Source organism: Glossina fuscipes, unplaced genomic scaffold (assembly GCF_014805625.2).
Source record: "Glossina fuscipes isolate IAEA_lab_2018 unplaced genomic scaffold, Yale_Gfus_2 0, whole genome shotgun sequence".
Classification (NCBI taxonomy): Eukaryota; Metazoa; Arthropoda; class Insecta; order Diptera; family Glossinidae; genus Glossina; species Glossina fuscipes.
In genome coordinates, this window is record NW_023998414.1 from 4883081 (window position 1) to 4897785 (window position 14705).

Sequence of the window (14705 nt, forward strand, 5' to 3'; positions counted from 1 at the left end):
ACATCAATCGATTCAAAATGATTTTCTGAGTCGCTTCAACACTGTACGTCCATCTGTCCGCCTGCTCACATCTCTATGTGACGTTTGCCAATGTATTTTTATGGTCAACCCACAACCTTATCATTCCCTTAAAAAAGTTTTGACGATGAAATCGTCCTTCATCGGGCAATAAAGTCAAGTTTTGCTATTTTGTAGCGAAAATACGTGAAAGATTTGAGCGGCCAAAGCGCTACTGTACTATAATCGTTTAGTTTGTAAGAATATAAATTTTTTGAAGACTTTATATGTTTTTGGGGAAAAACGCTTCAAATTTTAATCTGGAGGCGGAATGTAATTAAAGAGTGAAAACATAATTCCTTTTAGTTTTAAAAATTTATTCAATTTGCACCGATGTTTTGTAAGCTTGCCATACACAACCACTTAGCTCGATCGCTTTTTCTTGTTGCAACATTTCGTGTTGCTTGGTATATATGCACATAATATAGAAGGAGACAGCGTGATTTAGCCACGTTTCTGCTTAGTTGGTTGCATTGTGTGTGTGTGAACTCAAGACGCGCACTTTGAGATATAACGTTGCAACCTATAAATTTTGTCAGGTTGTGTTCTCAAGCTAAGTTGTGCTTACTCGTTGTGCGAGCTCGTAAGTATGTTTAAAATTTTCCTTTTAGTAACTGCCGAAGCAATGACAGACGTCCATCTAAAATTTTCGAAAATATTTATATATCTGGAGTATCGAAAAATTCGATTAATCGGTTAATATTTTTACGATTTTCTTGTGTTTACTTAAAGCGATGCATATGGAATCGCGACGTATAGAATTTCATCTACTTGATGTAAAGACAACAGCGCGATGAGCGATTCATGAAAGTTAACATAAATCATCAATGTGCTAATACCGTGTCCTTACATCGATTTAGTTAACAAATTGCATTAACAAAATTTAGAGGAGACTTCGTTCGCTAAGGGCGCCATCTCTCGTTAACCCTTGTATTTTATAATTCAAAACTTACGTCACTCATTCGATAGATTACGCCATTTTGACGGAGCAAACTAAATATCTAGTTTACCCAATTCGTTCTAACGATAAAGTACTTGTCTCAGAAATGTTCAGCGCATACGGGACACGAGCTTAACCGATATATTCGGTGCATATAAGGGACTTTAGAGGTGTCAGGTACGTGTTTGTCATTGTCAGTTGCGGTGTGGTATGAAAATTAATCAAAATGGATCAATTGTAAATGAAGAACATTGAATAGCTAGCAAACTAAAAAGAAAAATAAATGCATTTTTTTTTTGCTTCTCTTAACACTTAAGTAATTTGAAATCTCCAGCTGTGCAATTTTAGTGTGATCTGATCGTTTTTCTACACCTTGGTATGCGATAAATTAAAAAAAATAGAAAACAGACAATCAAAAAAAAAAAAAAAATTAAAAAAAAATAAATAAATAAAAAAAAATAGAACAAATTCAGAGTTTGTGCATTGTGTATAATGCATTGTGCAGCAACAACAGCAAATAACCGCTAACTGTTTTTTTCTTTTTTATTCTTTTTATTTTTTTTTTTATTTTTGTTTTTTTTTCTTAAATACAAAATTAAAGTAAAATTGCTGTCGTCGTTATCGCTACTTGTCGCTGAGTTTGCTTCAGTGAGCAACTGTTCTTTTCATGTACGGTGTATTTATTGTTTTCGTTTACTGCTTCTCACTCGAACGTTTATATTTTTCATTCATCAGTAAAAGCTTCCGTTGATTAAGAGCAAAACAAAAAGTGTTCGAAAAGTGATACTAACTGATTTTTGTGTGTGTATTACGCGTACGTACTTACATTGTGGGGTGAATAACAACTTTTTCAGTTTCTCTTCTACACCCTTCCTCTTGTTTTCGTTGCGTCTGCATTATGTCTGTGGCTGAATAAATGAAATCATCTCTGGATCTGCTGTACTCATGAATAAGAACAAAAAGGTAAGTAAGTAAGTAAGTAAGTAAGTAAGTAAGTAAATTCGCTTGTGCATGCAATCATATTACAAATATCATGCCTTTTAATATAATTTCATATAGATTGCATTTAGTTTAGTAGAAAAGGGTCTTCCGAAGTAAAGCTGACATTTTCATCTTTTTTTTCTTGTTTTTTTTTTCTCTCTTCTTCTTCTTCTTCTTCTTCTAACATTTTGTATGGGAAAAAAGATAAAGGAGTAGTAGATAGGTCGTCTGTTGTTTTCATTTTCTGAATTATTACATATACAAACATATAAATATGTTGTCATGTTTGGGGGTAACAATTAAGTTTGCATTTGACATCGTGTACGCATATTGAAATGCTCAATAGGAGTTCGGGTTACGAGATCACTTGCGCAACTCAAACTTTTTCAAATATTGATTTTGTGTTTGTTGATATGACGATAGATTGGTTGCCATGCATTTCCCTTCTCAAAGAGTCCTCAATAAGAAAGTTAAGAAAACCCAACAAATTCTAATAGAGGCTATGGAATTCATATTTGGCCAACTTAGACGAAAACTTTATTTGTGGTATCGCCCCCGTTAAGGGTCGTCATCATGATCCCCACAATCACATCTGGGCAAAAAAATGCTAATTAAGTGACGAGAATATTTCCGCTCTATGTGCGATCGAAGTGGTAAGCACACGGACTTATGACTCGATCGTTCATATAAACTTGAGCTGAGTTGTAATATATGTAATCTAGCTATGCCAACAAAAGAGATATGATGATATTACAAGGCTACAAAAATGTAATATATATATATATATATATATATATGTATTACATACATTTTTATTGAATTTTAAAAATAGTTTTTACACTTATCAGAGGAACTAAATTTGTTAATTGTCGAAGACATCGCAAGCTATATACATGAACGAGAAAAGAGATCCTCTCTCTGATATCCCGACCAATTGGCCTGGGAGGTAGCTATTTAGAAAAAGCGGCTGAAAACGAAACACAAACTTTAATTTTTCATACGTGATCGTCCTCTTGTTCATTTTTATCTGCTTTTTAGCTCAAGAAGGATAAAAAAATCATAGATAATATTATAGATGCTACTCGTTTAGAAAGCTTACGCTTGCATAGCTCGTTAAGCTCGTTTTGCTGATGTTATAAAGCCTAAGCAAGTTGCTCCTTAATAATGCCCTTCTGTCCATCTGTTAGACGAACGAATAAGTGATTAAAACCCGTTTTCTAGCTTTTCAGTCTTAGATTTATGTTTAGCAAAAATTGAATATTAATCTTTAAATGTTAAAATAAATAATACTTTTGCTTTGTTATTAGATATATGCTCTTTTCGAGTGCTCATAATCTTAGATGTGTTAATCTGCTAAGTTTGTCACTCTGTGCCCTTTCTGTTATTTTTCTTCTTTTTTGGTAGATGATACTTATATACGTTAGCAAGTGGATAAGTGGGCAGTTGCTTTTTATATGTTGGCTACGTGTTACAGTTATGGAAACATGTATATTCTTTGGTTTTCTTGCCGAAAATCTCATAAAAAGATTTATTTATTTTTTTTCATTTTACATATACATATATATATATATATATATATATATATAGGAGATATGTATGTCAGAATTAGAATAAGCAAATGATGGATGTTAAGAGATGAAGTCTAATCGGATTATAATTTCTTTCTTGTCAGTCTTGTTTTGCCAAGTAACTTAATTAAAAATTAATTGAGTATATATTGGGTAAGCTATTAAACGAAAGAATTTGTATTTGTTGTTCTTTGAGTTGCTGAAAGTACCCCATCTTTATAAAGTTTTAAGGGAGACAAAAATATTGCGCACATAATATATAAGTTGTCTGCCGACAAGGCTATGAATTCACTGAATGAAATGTATATACAAGTAACGATCTCGTGAGGGTAAGAGGTTTTTAAAGCACTTAACATATGCATATAAAAAATATTCATCATCATTGAGTAAATGAAATGAATATAAAAATTATGATTTCGCAAGGAGAGGGCATTTTTTTCAATCATCTCTGATATATATGTGTATACAGAAAATTCTTGCTTAAAGTATTTGCGCATTTTCATTATCCATTATATAAGAATTTCTTCATTCAAAAGTTTATTGCAATTAATCCCATTCTGAATATGATTTGCATTGCAATCAATTCCCGCCTGTTAAAAAAACTCAAACTTGGTTTCAAGTATTGTGGATTCCTGGGTATTACAAATCAAGCGATCTTTGCAAATGTTACAAATTTATATCTTCTTCTTACTACTACTGCTATTATTATAGATAATTATATTAGTGTCGATAAAGAGAAATACAATGTGTTTAACTTGACTGCAAAGAGAAAGTAGTATAGTTTATCAAATCAAAGACCTTGATTTGTGATTACAAAATAAATGAAATAAAAGGAGAAAAGTAAAGTTTTAACAGAAACTAATTTGCATGAATAAATATTGAAAGGAAATTGATTGAATTGAATTGCATTTGAATTTGCTTAAAATACTTACCTGCATGCACACAAACACAAACACACACACACACACACACACACACACACACACACACACATACACTTAAAGAATACATTCCGGTTAAAAGATGTCCACGCCAAGCGATATTATCCTTTGGCTTGATAATCGATAAAACCCCCCGAGTACCAACTCGATGTTCGCAATGTCAAATTTCAGTGCGCCTTGTCAACGCTTACTCGCAGATATAGTGAGTACTGAGTCCGATTAAAGACCGATTGCTTATCTCCACCAAAGCTGTGACTAATACTTTCCGTCTTCTCTCTTTCCCTATTTGCTCCTGACGTACACGGGCAACCTCCCCTGAGTGGTTAGTCACTCGAAAAGGAAAAACCAAAACAAGTGCAACGTCAAATAGTCACTCACCTCTTTGCTGTTTGAAGGATGCAAAGTAGAAAGTTGATGAGTTTCAACCTAGTAATAGTTCGCATCGAATTTCATTAGAAAATTGTTGTACCCTAAGTTTGACGGAGTTTTGAAGATTATATCCAAGAATTGTAGGCGGATAAAAATATCGCTCAGCAATTAATTTATTTCGCCCCTATCAAAATGAAAAATTGTTTTCTTAAACCGTTCATGGTATACCGTGGATGAGGTGATTCGCCTGATAGATTATACCTCTGTTCTGTTCTAAAAGTCTTTGACGAGACGTAAAAGCTTGTTAATTAAGATGGATACTTAATAAATTTGTTATTGATTTTTGTTTTTGTGCCTGATACGGTTGTTCTTCATTCATTTCCTTAATAAATTATGCTTTCTCCTCATGTTAAGTGTGCGTCCTTCCTATGAGAGCTGCTTCGCAGATGGGAAACCAAAAAATTAATTTGAACTAAAATTATTTTTCTTCTCAAGGCATTTATCATTCTTTACCAACTTTCGCCATAAAATACTAAAATTTTGGAAATGGCAAATTTGTTTTGTCTTTGTAATGACTTTTTGCAAATAGGCGACAGGCGATAGGCGATAAGCGATAGGCAAAACGTTTATTGGCGCGTGTTCCGATTTAATTTATTTTCAATCATGTGATCCTTGTGTCTAATCACATCATTGCACCGAATTTGGTAGGAACATCTCATAAACTGTGAGGGACATGCTCAAATCGATTCCGACTATGATTTGCAATTGATCGGTTTGAAGCAAGCCGGGCCTGCTTAAAGGCCTTCTGTGTGTTGTTGAGTATAACAAGGAGTTGATGCAATAACTGCGTTACATAACTTTTTAATCTTTGAGGAAACATTTGTCACTTACCACTAAGATCCATGTGATGACAAATAGGCGCAAGTGTAACTTTGCAGAGAAGAAACTAAAAGCTTTCGCTTTTTCGCTCAGGCATTAGGTTGTGTGGAAAAGAGGAAAAGACGTGTACTAGAAGTCTATTGTGCACACTGTGTGGGCTGTAATTTACATCATGTCATGGCCCATGTCAACCCTCTTAACTAAAGGATAGCTATACTACTCTTCTACTAACTAACCTTCATTTTCTTATTATTCGAGATTAACCACAATTTGATGTAAGCGAGGAAAACCAAATAAAAGGAATCTACTCATAAATCTCTACTCATATGTGCCGGCTTCAATGACATGTCTTTTCTCTATCCATGTAAAATGCCAATGGCGACCATTCTATGGTATATTTATCATGTACATTAAATAGCTCACAGCGATAGGGACGAGGACGTCGAGGCATGACCTAACTGGTACCACATTCAGTCAAGGAGTCCGTAAAGTGTATTATATCCTTAATCAATGCTACACATTCACACGTCTGTTGTTAAGATAGACCAAGAGCAAGGTAGAGAAAGTAAAAAAAAAGTAGAAAAACTGAATTTTACAGACTAAACTTGCAGGCAGTGATAACGCGCCCATACAAATATATATGCAAAGTAGTGGATGTCCTTGATTAGGTTGAGGTTTTCAAAATCTAATCTACGTAACACGTATCCCATAGAGGGCGCAAAAATGAATTTGTTGAAAGCAACAAGGGACTGTGTCCTTTAACCAATGTGAGTGTGGTTTAGTAATTTCCTTAAACTAATCAGTAACCAGTGTTTAATTAACTGTTAATTATTTTTGATTTGTTTGCGATTCGCTTAAGCGCAGCTGATAAATGAAGTTATTGACTATTAGTTAAACTCGTACGGGTTGCCTTATTTGCATAATAATTGCTTTATTTTTTTTTTTTGTTTGCTTGTAGATACTCGACGCTGTAAATAGGTGGAGAGTTTAATTTTTTTTATTTTACTTTTCATGCCCAAGAAGTCTGCTTAAGTATGGTATAAAGTATTTATATTTTCTATTTTTAACTTCATCGCATCCATTGCTTGCAATAGAAGGCATTGACGCGGAGAAATGGAATTCAAGGCACTTGCGTTATGCACAAATTGCAGCAGATTGATATTTACAGCATATTTATTAGATAGATGTTTGTGAAAAAGAGAAGAGCAGGAGAAGAGAATAGAGGAAAAGCGAAGAACTGATTGATATCATCTCATATGCAAATTAGAGATTTTTAAAGCTATCTGATATGTTTCCTAATTTGCAAATTTCATCAAAGAACTTTTCCATATTCAGGCAAAGACGAGTATATGATAATGCGACTTCGGAACTCATTCCCAATTCCAAGCGGAAAAGATATTTAATGCGAGGACAATATTATTTTGCGACTTCCCGCATGATCAATGTGAGACTTAACGAGACTCCTCTTTGCCTACCTTTTGCCCATTCAGGGTATATGAATACAAAGAGAACGAAACGAAGAAGAGCTGAAAGTGTAAAAACCACTCAATACGTTTATTATTATATAAGAAAACTTAAGCTAATGTCGACTAGCAAGAGAGAGACAGCATCATAACTTATTTCTCCGCAGGAAGAGAACGATATGGTCTCGCCTCGTTCAAAACAATAATCATCTCTGCGCATTAGCACTCCATATAATGTGGATATTGGATGGTGGGGAATGTGAGCAATATCGGACCCTTCAGGATGTCCGTACGAGTTCGTAAAGCACGATTTCACTCGTTATACTCAACTTGTTATATCTTGATATTTTAGCATTACTTAAGCGAGTATGGTAGTGTGTGTATGCAATGCAAGCAATGTTTGAATTTTTAAATTTACTTCATTAACTTCTCGAGTTATGGATGTTATTTATAGATTTGCCTTATAAACTATATGAAGCATAAACAAAAAAAAAAAAAAAAAAAAAAAAAAGAAAAGAAGAAGAGCGTGTAGAGCTATGATTGACTTTTTGTATTTTCCTCTTTCGAAATATGAAGAAAGACTGTTCTACGTTGCCGCATCGAATCATTTTGCCAATTACGTCAGCAGTTCATTATCAGTCAAGTTTGCGTAAAATATTTGTAATGCACGCAAAGAGATTGTGGTGTAAAATTCGAGTAACTTTGTTATTGTCGTTAACAAAAAAGGAAAGGAGCATAATGTTAGAGATCCATCATTTCCTAAGCCTTACGAGGTATTTGCTGAGCCTTTATAAACCATTAGAGAAAGCTTGTTTATGTCCGTTGCCTTATTTCGTTAGCATGTTGTTGCCAATTTTAAAGTCACCAGAGCTTAGATAAAAAATTAAAAGTGTACGCATACATATGCAATAGTTGGCAGATGACAACGACTTTGCAAGACAATTTTAAAACACTTCTCATGCCAACACCATAAGATTATAGCAAAATTTTTAATTTGATTTTATTGAAGTTGTTGTAAAAATTGAGAGTGACTCATCGTCTTAAGTAAAACAGGCACCCACAACTCTTTATTAGGCCACAGCCCACCCTTAGATATCCTATACCATTCTACAATCATTCATACAACGACTTTTCAACATGAGGCGTTATATGGGAAGTAGTCGAGAGTGTGGTCCAATCCGAGCCATTTTCAGTTCAGCTCTCATGCTTGAGCTAAAGTACCATTTAGTATACGAAATTCGATCAAAATATCTCCAAAATCGCAACCTGTCGGTCAAACAATAAACGAAAACCGGAAGGACAGACGGAACGACAAGCTTACATCATCGATTCAGAACCATCTTCTGAACTGTCATAGTAAATGTTGGATCTATCTCAAGTCCTTCCATGTATGGCAGGCATCTTAATATACCTTTGTAGCACAAGTAGTGCAATGATGGGGGTATCGAGAAGACACCCTCTCATCCAAAAGTATTTTATATTTATTATACCAATCATGAACAATGGGAATATAATACATTTTACTTGATCAGTGTAAGTGTAAGATTCCGTTGATTCATTTCGCCTTTGTATTTCGCCTTTTGTTACGCTCGCCAAGAATTCGCTTCGCATATATACATATACAGTCTTAACGAATCTCGATTGAAAAAATATGATAACTCTTTTGCGTACGCAAGAATAGCCTTTAGGCTGATATGTGAATCTAAAGTTAACTGAAAATATATGAGCCTATCTGGTCTACGGATATAGATAAGAGATAGTTTGCGACTCTTGCATCTTAACCTAAATTGATGGGCGTCTGCGATTCGTTTTAAAGCGATTACAGATTATACAGACTCTTTTCACTGATTATTTTCTTAGTTGAGTTGATGGGCGCACACAAGGTTCGAGCCCCGGAGGAATATCGTTTATTTACTTTTGCTTTTGAGTTAATCGCACACATAGAGAAGCGAACACAAAACAAGGTTTTGTTAAAGATTTTTTTTAGAAAAAGTTTTTTAATCATAAGGACCACATCAGCTAAGCTAAGCATGTTGTTAAGTTTGTATGTGCGGCAGACGTTAGTAATCTAATTTGGTAAATCATTAAGTATTCCATTAAAATTAATTAACTTCTCAAGAAGTTGGGTTTTAAGTTAGTCAGCGTCTCTCATTCGCTGATAGTTTGGCAATATTTGCTTCATGTGTAATGTATACACAGCGTACAGTAGTATTCAGTCTTTCATTAGATTCTTTTTTTTTTTTTTTTTTTGTAATTTCTTGTATTTTCATTTATGCGGAGAGTGGTGCGTCAGAGTCAAAACCTTTGCAAATATCTCAAGTTTAGTAATATATTTTTAACTTTTACATTGAATTTCCTTTTAAAGTTTAACTTTAACAATTATTGTTGTTAGTGCATGGCGTTAACGTATACGTATAAATGTATGTAACATTTTTTTTCCTCTCTTTTAATACGGAATCGTGTATGACTTGGATAAAATGTGTTGAAAGTTGAGGGAAGTAAAGTACGCATAAGTAGGAAGAAGAAAAGGAATATATTAAAGCTAGGAGAAAGAAAGAAAGAAAGAAAGAAAAAAAAAAAAAATAAAGTAAATAAATAAAGTAAAAAATAAAAAGAAATAAATAAAATAAACAAGAAAAATAAATCAGCGGTGCATGAACGCGAAGCAGATAACAGCTTCTGTGCATGAATGAAGTGTTATTGTTATATACGAAACATGTTCACAAATATACGGACATAATACATATATAAGGATCTCATTAAGTTTTCATGCTAGTTAGTCATTGTTTTATTTTTTTTTTTGTTGTTTTTTTGCTTCATTAAGTAATAATTTGTATATACGCACACACACATATATACATATTTTATTTAGTTTTTGTAATTTTATGTTAATTAACCTTTTACACCTGTTTGTTTCCTTCGAGAGCTGTCAGTTAAAAATTTTCAAAATATAAATCTTATCGATTTTATAACAAATAAATAAACAACAAATAAACAACTTTCAAAATGCAACTTTTAATTCCTTCTCCCAACTCATTACTTACATTATCGATTCTTAAATATTTGACAATAAACTATTTAGTGTTAGTATATGCATGTATATTGGGATACTCACACATTATAAGAACAATTTTTCATTACTTAATAAGAAAGCAATTATAATCAACTTTGAACTCTAATCGTAAGATTATCGCACATTAGTTATTGCCTTTGTACCATTTCCGAGCTGAACAAATCAAGTTGTTTTAATTATGTCTGTCCGTCCGTCTTTTCGCAGTTGTTTGAATGTTTATGACTGCGAAAGGTAAAATACAAAATTTCGATGGGCATACGCAGACGAGCCACGAAGGTAACTTCAACTTTTTCCCTAAAAAATGACGATTCAGTCATCTAGGGTTACTTAATAGTTAACCTTAGTAAATATTATGACAAAACTAATATAAACTAAAAAAAAAAAAAAAAAAATTAAATAAAGAAGAAAGAGAAAAAAAAAATATATAAGGAAAATAGAAAGAATGCATGTCCGCGTCCAGCATTGAGGCACACTCACAGCCGGTAAGAATCCGAGATGGGATCGAACCACTAAATTGTGACAAACATGCAAAAGTTTGACAGCCGACAACAGCGAACGATTCGATTTAATTTACGAATAATACGACGCCTTTAGAGATAAAAAATTGATTTAGATATGATGTAAGCAAACCGCGCATACTAAGGAACGTTAATTGAGGAGAGAATTGTACGAGTTTTTGCAAAGCATCATTGAGCATTGAAAGAACATTGAACATCGCCTAGTAATGCCGGCGAGTCATGGGCACTTGAGTAAGAAGGAAACACTAAGAATAAATGCATGCTTTTACGTCTATTTAAAATAAAAAAAAATTTGGTTCGGTTAATGCGTTCTCTCCCAGATGACCGTTCGTACGAAATCTGAACCTTTATGTGATAAAAAGGTACAATTTTCAATATTTCATGGCGAATACTACACACTACTCATAACAGCAAATTGGCAAACAAATCGACATTACCTAATTTGGACCTTGTAGGTGTATTCATTGGATATCAGGGCATACAGGGAATCTCAGGAAACGTAAACACTTATGTACGAACAAGACGCAATTGTTAAACTTGGTTCATAATAATGATTTCAGATAGAAATTGAGTGGATCAAGTTTGAACTATATGGATCTGCGGGGCCCCACCCCACCTAAGATTCCTGATCAACAATTAGCTTAAGTTTAAATTTTTAATATTTGATAAGGAGAATTGGTGCATAGGAGCAAAAAAATACCGTTAGGATTTTTGGATCGTACAGATCTATTTTTTAGACCCGAATATCATGAAAAGCAACCTGTTATATGGAGAGAAAGTCGAATTTCAAATTTTTTATGAGGAAAACTAAAAATGAATAAAATTTTCGGAACTAAGTTAAGTTTACTAAATTTGGATCAAGTCATATGATGTTTTGGGCATTCTCCAATATGCGGCCGTTCAAGGATTCTATGCCTTTGCGCGAAAGTGACGTGCAAGCTTTGTGGCTTCTTACTAGCAAGACGAGTGAATAGCTGTACTAGGTGAAATGATGTGGGTATCTAGGGGTCGGCCTTGCCCGGCTAGATTGTGCTTACTCGCATTCATATGACTTACATAATTAATTCAACACACACTTAGATGAACTATTAAGATATTATGTTTATAAATATTTATAATATTCACGCACAAGTGAATAAGTACCAGAATGCTTTCTGTATAAGCGTATAATTATGGCTAATATTTTAGATATATTTGTTCGTTATTTGTTAGCTTATATGCGAATTGTTTATGCAAACATCTCAGGAATTTCTTTCCGACGTTGTTCCTTGTTCTGCCGGATTTGTTGTTTATTTTATACATTCGCAATAAACGGCAAAGGCAAAGATTAATGCTTCTCGTATTTTCAGCATATTTTGCGATTTTAAAAAGCTTTTATCCGTTTGTTACAGATTGGCGTGTGTGCCTTTGTGCGTCGAGTTTACATATATTATTATTATTATCATTATTATTATTATTATTATTAATAAAAATTGTTTTGTTAAGTTTACTGACATCGTGTTTTTAGGAATTCATTCATTCGCCGTCCCTGGTTAATGGGTTAAGCGAATAAAATTGCATTAAATTCGAATAAAAAAAAAAAAAAGGGAAAAATTAAATTTTCAACATGAGCTCACCACCACTAGCCTCTGCATACGCAAGCGTATGATATCTGCTCGAAATTGTAGTGTAAAATACAGCAAAGACCCATTCGCTCGTTATGCATTGTATATCATGTGCCCGATGTGTTTAAAACCGTGCTTTTATACCATTTCGTTGTGTCTCACATGTCATTATGAATGTACAGAGTGTCCCAAAAAACACTGTGAATGTGTGCCGGTTACTTGAATTTTGTGCAGTCGTCAGTAGTTCGAGGACAACAAGATTGAGTATCTTCTGAGAGAGCTTAACTCAATGAATCATCCATCGAATGGCTTCCGCGCTCTCCAGACCCCAAGTGACTGGATTTTTTTCTGTGGGGACGCTTCAAAAATAAAGTTTATCTGATAAAATCGACAACAGATGATCAGTTGCAGGCGGAAATGTATCGAGAATGTAATGAAATTCCTAAAGAAATGATTCGCCAGGTTTGCGATTCTATTGCTTTTCATGTTATTAACAATATATGGATTCAATTGCGCATCAATCTGAACATTTGCGCTCACTAAATAAATTCTACAACGGTCTTCTTTAACCTGTACCCTTAATCTGTAATACCTCGAAATATATACCGTTTTCATAATTACGCAATATGTGCATGCATTTGTTTGGGAGACCTTGTATAGTTGGATTTAAAATACGATTGTTTGGTGTTTTGGGACAAACTTTTCTTTCGATTTTCTTCATTTCCGAATTTGACAGAGAGACTTTATTAACTCTGAAGTTTGTTGCTATAGTTTTGAAAAAAAGAAAAAAGAAAAAATTGGGGGACAATCTTTGAATAAATTTTGATAACACGATGAGCACGAGAAGAAACGCTTTGACTAAAAGTTCAGAAATTATAAGCATGTACGGAAGTAGACCAACATACATGGATAAAGTGACTTATGTACTCACGTTCATCAAGAACTGATACATTAGAAAGGCCAAAAAGCAAGGCGAATAGTAGTCGCAAGACTGCATCCTAGTCCTTTCCATAGAGAGAAATATCTATCAACAGTAATTGTGTACATAAAGCAAGTAACAAGCCGCAATTGCTCTCTTCTGGTTTGCACGCTCAACAGGGTTTCCGAAGGTCCAAATCTTAAATAAATGGCAAATTAATTTCGCTTCAAGGCTACGCTGTGAACTGTTTACCAGTGGTTACGCTAAGCGCGGCTAAGCTACGCAATAAGGGTCAAGCAGAATCGTAGTTCTATGCCGCTTCCCGCCTCACGTTTGCAACAGATCCACTAATTTCCATGTCGTTACAGTTCGTAATACGATTTGTAATTTCTTTCACTTTTTGCTTTCGGTTCATTCATTCATCTCTTATCACTATTAACAAACAACAACTGCATGAATTCGTACTCTTACCGCTTCTCCCACAAAATAAGATGAAAATTGCCTTCAATTTAAGAGACATAGGCGAAGTGAAATTGTCTCGGGTTTTACCCTTTATTCAATTGGCTTTTAATATACAATCTTTTAAATTTCAAGAATAGGGCGAAGGATACTAAAAAAAAAGCAAGAAAAGACATTGCAGATAAAAAATAGTTTATTTCACTTATTTAGGCTTGTGCTTGACCTCTTCAACTATTTGAAAATATCTTTTGCTGATCTGAACGATTATCTTGTCTATATTATAGTGACAGGTTAACGGAGAAGTTCTGTGCTATTTTACTACCTGTATGCAGTGTTACTTGTGAGGTCAAGTCAAAGAGACAGAGTGCATTGTTTCGGGCGTTATTGCTTAGCATATGTCTCTCGTGGGATATAAGAGGATTACCTTCAACGCCCTTCATCAGTTAAAAGACTTTGCATATGGTATGAGTTGCAAAAAGGAAACAAGACTAATGATATTTTGGGGTCCATGTGGGAGAGTGACCAACATCCAACCATCTGTTGCAATTGCGAAGCAATTCGGCATTCAACGTTCGACTGCTGAGCGACACGTCAAACATCTTCAAATTCAAGGGTTTTATTTAAAACACGACCAAGAACTCCTCCATCAACCGTAAAACCAGTAACCGTTGATTAATGTAAAATTTATTATATTCTCACTTGGACAAGGGAAAAAATGAATCGGCGATCGATTCGAAATCAGTCAGTTGGTTAAATTTACTTAAATTTGCTTCATTTTCTCAACTCTTCGTTGCATATAATTTATTTATTTATTCTTTATGCCTTCCGCACATCAACATGAGTTGACTATATATGTTATATATTTCCATTTTTCCATGATTTTCTTAAACTCAAATTATTTGTGTTTCTTTCCACCTGTTTCAGGATTGAATTT

At 34.0% G+C, this 14705-nt stretch overlaps 1 protein-coding gene across 1 annotated transcript in view; it reads left to right on the plus strand.

Moving 5' to 3' along the window:
- Positions 1-1598: 1598 nt before the first annotated feature.
- Positions 1599-14705, plus strand: part of LOC119633415 (Ca(2+)/calmodulin-responsive adenylate cyclase) — a gene marked incomplete at its 3' end in the record, with an annotated part of 103734 nt that continues 90627 nt past the window's right edge. The window contains exon 1 of the mRNA XM_038026963.1: positions 1599-1960. The remainder of the gene's footprint in view (positions 1961-14705) is intronic.